The sequence below is a fragment of the Alligator sinensis genome, unplaced genomic scaffold (genome assembly GCF_000455745.1).
Source record: "Alligator sinensis unplaced genomic scaffold, ASM45574v1 scaffold660_1, whole genome shotgun sequence".
Classification (NCBI taxonomy): Eukaryota; Metazoa; Chordata; order Crocodylia; family Alligatoridae; genus Alligator; species Alligator sinensis.
Genome location: NW_005842237.1, coordinates 261,159 through 270,525, shown reverse-complemented (window position 1 = coordinate 270,525; position 9,367 = coordinate 261,159).

Genomic DNA, 9,367 nt, shown 5'->3' with positions numbered 1-9,367 from the left:
GCTCCCTACCCTCTTTTAATGGTCTTAGCTGTCTTTGATACTCATGTACTATAGTGAGGATTTTCAAACATCTTGGTTATCAAAAGATCTAACAAATGCTGGTGGAGGAAGCATAAATTATGTAGGAGGAAATAATCATGATTTCTCCAAAACAATCTATTTGTTGCTATTGTGCTAGCTACTCTTACCATCTTTCCAAGCTCATCTCAAAATTTACAGCAGATGTGGTGCAATTTTAAAGGGGAACACACACACACACACACACACACACACACGGTATAGTGAATCGTGCAGTAAACAGGATATCAAAAAGACAGCTTAGAGACATATTTGACAGTTCTTCTATTACTAAAACGCCATTATAATAAAGAGATTGGCAAATTAAGATAATATTTGACCCTACTCCTTCATCTCTGGCAAAAGTATTCAATAACTCATTAAATCATGACAAAGCTATGGCAGCAACCAGGTAGTATTCTGGTAGAACTCTGCATGTCAATTCCCAGCCATACTACTAGAAGTTTCCAGAATCTCAAATCTTCAGCCTGGTGGGCCTATGGAAAGCTATGATCCCATGGAAAGCTATGACTCCCTATGGGATTCTTGGTTCCCAAAACCCAAGTCTTGTAGTTCAGCCAGGGTTTACAAACTCCTGGTTCCTCTTCAGGTTCCCTGGTGTGCTGATGAGGAGCTGAAAGCCTAAAACTCCAGTCCCAAGATTCTTGGAAGCCTGTGATTCCAGCATCTCTGGCCCTGGAGAAGCCTATCAGATGTAGTGCCTGAGATAGGGACTGCCTGAATTCCAGTGTCCTTGACAGTCTTTCCAAAAGATTTTCCTAACTCAAAGGCTTCATTCTATTTTCATGTGAATTTCAAAATTTGTGGCGTTTAGTTAAATAGAAGTTTGAAATATTGAAATCTTTTCTGATATAGAATTACATTTTTACACAGTTTTAGTTACAATGAAAATACACAGTGCTTATTTTTCAAGCTTCTATTCTCTGAATTATGATTCCTTCACATACGTATCTTGAAATGACATCTTGGAATATGGGACTAGAAAAAAAGAACCACTTACTGAGTCGATAGACTGCCACTACCATTCATCACTAAACACTCCATTTCATTTCCAGCTAGTGCAATTGGTGTAAAAACTTTTAAAGCAGTGTTTAGTCTCATCTTGTATATCTCTATCATTTCCCAGTATCTCTGCAATTCATTTTTCAAGGGAGCATTACAATAAATGTGTCTAGCTTGTTTAATCTCTGGAAAGGGAACATGTCATCAAACCAAATAATAAAGAACCCAATATTTCATCCATTGAAGTCCGCTGAAGTGTTGTTACTGACTTTAGTGAAACCAGGAGCAAGCTCATAGTCTACATATTATACCAGAACAAGAAGAGAGACTCTAGATACCATTCTCTTATAAGAGGATACAGTCCTAAAGATTTCAGCAAACCATTGCTAAAAACAAACAACGTCAACAAACCTCCAGTTTTTTAGAGTAAAAAATCTTACCCAGAAAAACAAGCATATATGCAAAACACAAGAGAGGATGCAAGAGAAAGAACAACAGAGGACACACTATTTTTTAAAAATATGCTGGGAAAACATGGTATGTGTGTATGTGCGCATGCCAATAAATATATAGTAATATTATACTGAGCACTGAAACTATTGTTTCCTGGCACAATCAATGTCTTATTTATCAACTTTGGAACCTCAGATATTTAGTTCAATTAAGCAAACTGAATATTTCTGAAGTGATTTCAATAATTCTTCTGTAAACTACCAGCTGGTTTAGAAAGATGAAGCTAAATTATTTAATTTTGTTCAAAATCCAAACCATTCACCCCCCAAAATATTAACTTTGCAAGAATTGTTAGAGTTTCAAGATTTTAACTAAATACTGGACATTGTCAAAGAACACCTCTCTTCTTTTAGGATTTCAGACATTCTAGCTATTTTCAGCTTGTCATAGATTCATAGATTGTAGAGTCGGAAGGGACCACAAAGGATCATTGTGTCCGACACTCTACCCCTGACAGGAAAGAGGACTGAGGTCAGATGACCCCACCCAGGTGTCTATCAAGCCTCCTCTTGAAGACCTCCAAGTTAGGTGATAGTACCACCTCTCTTGGAAGACCATTCCAGATTCTGGCCACCCTTACTGTAAAAAAATTCTTCTTAATGTCTAACCTGAATCTCCTTTCCACTAGATTGCACCCATTATTCCTAGTTACTCCTAGGGGGGTGCTTGGTATATAGACCATCTCCAATTCCCTGTTGTCCTCCCTTGATAAACTTATAGGCGTCTACAAGGTCTCCCCTCAGATGTCTCTTGTGAAGGCTGAAGAGATCCAGATCCCTCAACCTCTCCTTGTAGGGTCTTTCACGGAGGCCACTAATCATGTGAGTGGCCCTCCTCTGAACCCTCTCCAGATTCTCCGTGTCCCTCTTGAAGTGCAGCGCCCAAAACTGGACACAGTACTCCAACTGCAGCCTGACCAATGCTGCATAGATGGGGAGCATCACCTCTCTCGATCTGTTGGTCATGTATCTGCTAATGCATGACAAGGTCCAATTGGCCTTGCTGATGGCTTCATTACACTGCCAGCTCATGTTCATCTTGGAGTCATTATGACTCCAAGATCCCTCTCAGCCGCTGAGCTGCTGAGGAGATCATCCCCCAACCTATAGGTGTGCTGGGGATTCCTCCTCCCTAGGTGAAGTACCTTGCATTTATCTTTGTTGAATTGCATCCTATTTCATTCTGCCCATTGGTCCAACCTGTCCAGATCAGCCTGTATCTGCTCCCTGCCCTCCGGTGTGTTAACTTTGCCCAATAACTTGGTATCATCTGCAAACTTGGAGAGGGTGCTCTCCACACCCTCATCCAAATCACTGATGAAGATATTAAATAACACTGGTCCAAGGACCAAGATTGTCTTGGAGATCTGCCCTTATTTGGGTGATGTTTTAAAATTAATGTTGTGTTTCACAAGAGCATTTCTTAGGACAATAGTATATTTACTAATTTCTGATGCTTAATTGTCTGAATCCACAGCAAAAAATATGTAGCTTTAATCTGATTAGGTCATTTAAAGTGTCGGTGTCTCATATACAAGAATGCAGGCAAGACACAACAGTTGTTTTTTTTACCATCCCTGCTTTGAGAAGTCCCAAACTCTTCCTGTGGAGCCTTTCCCTAAGTCCACTTCCAACTATGAGTTATTAGGCATTACAAGACAACAGAAGAATGTCTTCCTAATCTCAGGGATAGCAAGCAGGTTGCTTCTCTGAATAGCTTCCAGTAAACTTCTGGTAGGGAATGCTGTTCTGAGTTCAGTGATGTTGGGCCTTTCTCCTTCCCCAAAAGAAAATAGCATACAGGTGACCCTTGCCATTTGTGAGGTCCCCACAAGTGGCAAAATCTGCAAATACGGCACTGCATTCATGACTGTCATGAATGCAGAGGCCCTAGCGGCTGGGGTGGGGGGGCACAGCTGTGCTGGTGACAGAGGGAGCCTGACAGCGGCGGGAGCCTGGTGGTGATGGCAGCAGCCCAGCAGCGGCAAGTGCAGAGCTCCCAAGGAGCTCCTGTAGCTGTATTTAAGATGCAGGTTCAGCATTTCCGAATATTTGAAACCATGGATACCAAACATGCGAATAGTGAGGGTTTCCTATATAGAACAAAGAGCATCAGGAGACTTTGGGAGTCAGCTCCAGGAGAATGACAGTTTATTGGACTGCTTATACAACTCCCCTTTTCTGGTTCATCAGCTTAATCCTTTTCTGAAGCAAATACCAGATGACTTTTGTCTTTCAGTGACTCTTCAAAAAAGCGTTATATGCAGTTAAACCTCCTAGCTATTGTAAGTAGAACAAGTAGGTGTTAATGGTTCGCATTCTCTTCAAAGTATCATACAAATTTAGTAGGCAAAGGTGTAAGCCACACTCTGGCATTATAAAGGCCTAGTTACACATTAATTTTAGGTGGCTTCTGGAGCTCTTATTGCCTGGATTTTCCACACATTAACATCTGAAACTAGTTTTAAGACACTTTAGGTGGCTTAAAGTTATGCCACTCCAGGGCAGGTTTATCTCTGATCCATGTTACACACCTTGTGTTCTATTAATGTGTGGCTACTCTGCACAGCTGAGCTACCCAAGTTGCAGTCCTCCAGCATCCCAGGATGCAGTGTCCTCTTCCCTACCCTCCTGTTCTGTGTGAACAAGTTTTCCATCCCCTGAACTCTACTGCTCAGGGGGTGGTTCTGACACCAAACCAACTCCCCATCATACTCCCAGGCGTGTGACCTTTCCACCCCCAGGGGTACAACCCCATGCAAACAGCCTGCAAAGTACATGCCAGCTAGTCAAGTCATAGGGCAGAGATGGGTCCAAGAGTTGTGCCTAAGGTAGTTGGGGTGGATGAGGTATGGGGCCAGATCAGGTCCTCATGAGCAGGGGCTTCCTTCGCAGGGCAGGGACAGCAGCTCCCCTAAGCAGTTCTTTCCCTCACCACTGCAACCTCCCAGCCACAAGAAGAAGCATGATCAGTATCCCCCACACTCCAATCCAAAATCCCAACTTATTAACACATGCTTTCTTCTTTAATTTACTTCCTCATTATTTTTTTAAACTTGTGTTCCTTCTTTTTATATTATCCTTCAGCGGTTGATTTCTTTCATTTCACCACCCTTTCACCACCCACATTTCCTTTCCAGCTCCTATTTCATTACTCCCCTCCATCCAGTTAACTCTCTACTGCCCATCTTCATGTTCCTGCCTCGCAACTCATCTCTCACTGCCCCCACCCCACCCCAACCCCACCTAGAGCTGGGATTGAAGTCAGCCTTGGTTCATCAGCCCTACAGTGGTGAGTCACAGCTGTAGCTCCAAGTCAGGGCCCTGTTTGCTAGCCCTCTAGTGGCAAGTCACAGCTGTGCAAGGGGGCACTCAGAGGTTTTTAGTAGGGTTGTGCCAAATTTCACCAGGTGTTTCGTTTCAAAGCTGTTTTGATGTGTTTTAAGCTTGAAGGAGTGAAATCAAAATGAAACAAAAGCCTTTGAAACAGCTTTGAAATGAAACAAGGGCACTCAAAATGTTTAAAATGTTTTGAAAAGCTTTGAGTTTCAAAGCCAGGCTTACTTGGTTTCAGTGCCAGCCTCAGCTGGCAGCACCAGCCTCCTGTCATCTGGCAGGCAGATCAGGAGCCCTCCCACACCCCTGGGAGTGTTGCAGGGCTGTGCCGGACTCCTTCTGGGGGTGCAGGCCCCTGATCTGCCTGCCAGATCACAGGAGGCTGGTGTTGCCTCTGGGACCAGTGCTGGGTACAGCACACCCAGTGCCAGGAAGATCAGTACTGCTGCTGGCCCCAGCCAGCACCACCAGCCTCCTGTCATCCAGCAGGCAGATCGGGGGCTCATCCACACCCCCAACAGGAGTCCGGCACAGCCTCTGCAGCCTACCTGGGGGTGCAGGCAAGCCCTCAATCTGCCTGCTATATATATGTGATGTCATACCAGGTAGGCCCTAGATATCAGGAGGCAGGTGCTACCGGCTGGGACTGGCACTGGGCACAGCCCATGCCAGGAAGATCAGCGCTGCCACCGGCCCCAGCCGGCAGCACCAGCCTCCTGTCATCCAGAAGGTAGATAGGGGGCTAGCCTGCAACCCCAGGAGGGCACAGGGGCTGTGCTGGACTCCTCCCGGGGGGTGCAGACCCTCAGTCTTCCTGCCAGATGACAGGAAGCTGGTGCTGCTGGCTGTGGCCAGTGGCAGCATTAATCTTCCCAGCACTGGGTGTGGAATAGCCAATGGGCGAAACATCGAAATAGCATCAAAACAGTGAAACAGTTTTGACAAAATGAAATGGAACAGTGCTTTCAAAGTGAAACAAAACTCAAAACAAAACAATGTTCCATTGAAATGCCAAAACGGAAGTTGAAGTGGAATGGTGCTGTTTTGCACAGCCCTAGTTTTTAGCCTTAAGATGTGACTTTTCCAAATTTGAGCTAGCATTAACACCAATCAACATTTTGAGCAGCTCGAAGTGCAACATGTAACAAGACCCTAAATGGTATTTGGAGTATTATGAATAACTTAAATTAAGTATTAGGCATAGGGTTACCATATGCTCAGGTTTTCCCAGCCATGCCCTCTTTTTTGGATCCCTGTGCTGTATCTGGGTGGATTTTTAAAATAAGAGCAAATGTCTGGGTTTTCTTCTTTCCTGGGAAGGCTGCTTTGGGCTGGAAGCAGTAGGCAAAGTGATTGGCTTTTGGGGGTTCTGTGCTCCCTGAAGAGGCTCCAGCAAGCCAGCTAGAGAGAGAGAGAGAGAGAGAGAGAGAGAGAACAGATGTGCGCACAATGTGACAGCTGCTTGGGCATCAGGGTTGGGAGGCAGGGGTCTACAGGTCAGGAGTGAGGGGCACCAGCAGGGCTGGGGGGCAAAGGCTGTGGATCCAGAGTGCAGGACACTGTCAGCACTGGGAGCCATGGGCTGTGGGTTGGGAGTGAGGGGCTCCAGCCAGGCTGAGGTGCAGGGCAGGGGGCTGCAGGTTGGGAATGAGGGCCACTGGCAGGACTGGGAGGGTCGCAGGGGGCTGTGCGTTGGGAGTGAGGGGCACTGGCAGAGCTGGCAAGGGGTCAGGGAGCTGTGGATCAGGAGTGAGAGGGGTGGGGATTGGGACAGGAGACTGTGGGTTGGGTGTGCAGGGCACTGGCAGCACTGGGGGACTGTGGGTTGGGAATGAAGGGCACCAGAAAGAGGTAGCAGGCAGGCTACTGCTGCTTGGGAGTGAAGGGCAGCAGCAGGGCTGGGGGGGTATGGCTAGCCAGTGAGGGGCAAGAGAATGGAAAGGGGCAGGGCCCTGGCATGTCACTGGCCCCCCCCCCCCAATTCATACTGCCCCTGTCCCCCCAACAGGTGTCCCTGCCCCCTCCTCCCAACAGGTGTCCTCTTTTTTGGACCTGGAAATATGGTAACCCTCTGTGACCCTCAGATAGACATTTGAACATTGTTGCCATTACATATTTTAAACTATAAGCTCCTACATAACATTTGCTCTTCTATCTTGCACACACACTTCTGCGTGATGTACATTAAGAGATTATTTCGGTATGTATAATATATATGTGTCTAATGTGTACCTTGATTCTTAAAATTTTAACAGAAAGGCACAGCCTCAATTATTTTCCCAAACATGTCAAAGTCTGATCAGGAAACAGACTGGGGATCTTCACAGCCAGGAGCACTTAACCCTGGACCTAGGAGCTGACTGGCCCTCAGCTAGTGATGACCAGAAATCTGTATTAAATATGTTGCAAGTATTGGGATGCTACCTACACAAATCTGCATCAGATTCTGTGTTTTCAGAGCTGCATTTCACTCAGAACTATAAACCTTCTTTTACCTTGTACTCTGCTTGCTCAGCCCTCAGAAGGGCAATATACATGGGACTGCAAAGTTGCTTATCCCTAATTATGCCTACATAGTTGTTGAGTACTAAAGCATGCTGCAGTACGGGTGGTTGCTGCACCATGTGTGCACTGCACAGTTAGATTTCACCGCTACGTCACTATGGTGGTGAGCTATACCTGCAGAGCACACTGCTATGACAACATAGTTGCTGATGACGTGGAGACCCATATGATTGCTACCTAGCTGTAGCAAACTGTGATGACGTAGTGCGCTGCTACATTCCCAGAAGGCGGCATGTAGACATGCCCATAGTTTTCTTCAGCCTTTAGTGTCATAAGGATTGATTGGTGTATACAGTGGACATAATAAAACACAATTATTTTCACAGGCGTGAACAAGAACTGTAGTCTATGGGTGCCTATACATGAGCAGGAAGGCTGCTCTGATGTGCTGGAATTCCAGTGCGTCTGGGCAGACTCGATAAATCAAGTCTGGTGGTGTGTGGCAATTACCATGCTCCAGCAGTCTCCCGCATCTTGTGTATTAGCATCTCCATACTTCAAAATGGTGGCAGAGGCACTTTATCTAAACCTTGTTCAAGGAACTTTACTTCAAGTGCACCCACCAACCTTTTGAAGCACGAGGATGCTGATACATGAGATGCTCTGGCTGCTTTAATTACAGAGGCTTTAATTAGAGATGCTCCCCCCAACTCTTGGAGCATGTGTATAAATGTTCTTTGTGAACAGTGGCAAGTTTTGCTCTTTCCTAAGTATTCTTGGGCCTTCTTAGGTCCATGTCTGAATTGCAAACAAACAAAACAAAGTAATCACTGACTGTGTATGGTTACATACATACCAAAGGAGAAAAAGATCTTATTTCCCCTTAAAAGAGAGAGAATATTTCTTAACTGCAAAATTACAGTTTTTAACATTCTCTTGAGCCAAGTTTCTGAGATTTTGTGAATTCTAGAAAATGCTACCCTTTGCCAAAAACATACCAAAGAGAGGACAGTGGGATTTTTTTAAACAATCAGCAATTGTGTGGAGATTCCAAATGAACCTGTGAGTCATCAGTGGGAGTGTGAATTGCAGTGACTCAGCCAGGAATGCAGACAGTAATGTATGGATTAAAGAGATTTAGGAGGAAATAATTCCACCAAATGCAGTGAGGGGAGCAATAAATTTATAATGTCTCAAGAACCCCAAAATGATGGCATTTGTATATTTTAGTAGCACTGGTAGACCAGAAGTAAGATTAAAGTCCTGTGGTACACAGTGAGACAGCTGCTACCATGAAAAGCTAACGTTATAAGTGAATGACAGACAAAGGGGCCAGGGCTGAGAAAGAAAGACATAAATGTTGTGTTTTCCAGTAGGCTAATGGCTCATTCCCTCAGCAGAATTGAGGATTTTTCTCGTACATAGAAAATGATCTCAGATGTATGTACACTGATGTAATTAAGCTGATAGTGCTTTGTATCATTTGTGAATTCAAAATTTGTAAAAATTTGTACATTTGAATTTCTGATTTGGTGAAGCTAAACATAAAAGAGACAGGTACCTACTGGCTTGCAATAGTAGAGTTCCCTTTTACAGTCACCGAATGTCAATTTACATGCATTGACTAGTTGGCTTGCTATTTTTTTTTCATTTTTATAAAAGGGTGCTTGTGTGTGGACCCACCAAAGACTTTTCCAAAGAAATATGTAGTACCCTCAAAATGCATCCTAGCTTCAGTACAATTATAAGACATAAAGAGGCACATAGAATCTTAGGGGTTGTAGAGAGGCAGCAGCAAGGTGCCAGACTACCATGCGTAGACCCTGAGATGGTGCAGAGTCACTTGGAGGAACTGGATGCATTTAAGTCGGCAGGCCCGGATGAGCTCCATCCGAGGGTGCTGAAGGCACTGGCCGACATCATTGCACAGCCAC